Below are 764 nucleotides of genomic sequence, written 5' to 3' on the forward strand. Positions count from 1 at the left end.
AGTAAACATTAACTTGAAATGTGAACATGGCATTCGTAGCAACACTACACAAACTTGTGTAGCTACTACTGAACTTAAAAACATATTTTGAGGAATAAAGTGACATGTCTATAGAAAGTGCATCCATAATAACCGGTTACAAACGTGTTTAGTTGCAGAGATAACCAAATCCAGCAGTTCGTAAACACTAACTTCAAATGGGAACATGGGATTCATGACAACACTAAACAAACTTGTGTTGTTACTACTGAACTTAAAAGCATATTTTGATGAAGAAAGTGACATGTCTATGTGCGTGAGTGTTCATGGTAGCAGGCTTCTTTAACAAGTTTGTTTTCAGCGCCTGAACACGGGCAGAGCACTCTGTGCAGAGGTTCAAAAATCGAATATAAAAAAAAAAGTCTGGTGAAATGTATTGTACTAAGAATCACCTAATTTGTTAGTCACTGATACCTGAGGAAACCACTGGGCAAACCCAGCAGTGAAGAAATTGCTTCCATGAAAAACGTGTAACGCGACAAACTTGTTCAGTTTCGGTGTTTGGATAACCAAATCCAGCTGAGAGCAAATACTTATTACAAATAGGAACACGTGATTGGTAACACTACACAAACTTGTGTAGTTATCACTGAACTTAAAAACATGTTTTGATGAAGAAAGTGACATGTCAATGTGCGCAAATATGTGCATTGAACACATGTCTATGTGTTCATGGTAGCGGGCTACTTTAACAAGTGTTTTTTCAGAGCCTGAACACGGGCAGA

Source organism: Platichthys flesus, chromosome 8 (assembly GCF_949316205.1).
Source record: "Platichthys flesus chromosome 8, fPlaFle2.1, whole genome shotgun sequence".
NCBI lineage: Eukaryota > Metazoa > Chordata > Actinopteri > Pleuronectiformes > Pleuronectidae > Platichthys > Platichthys flesus.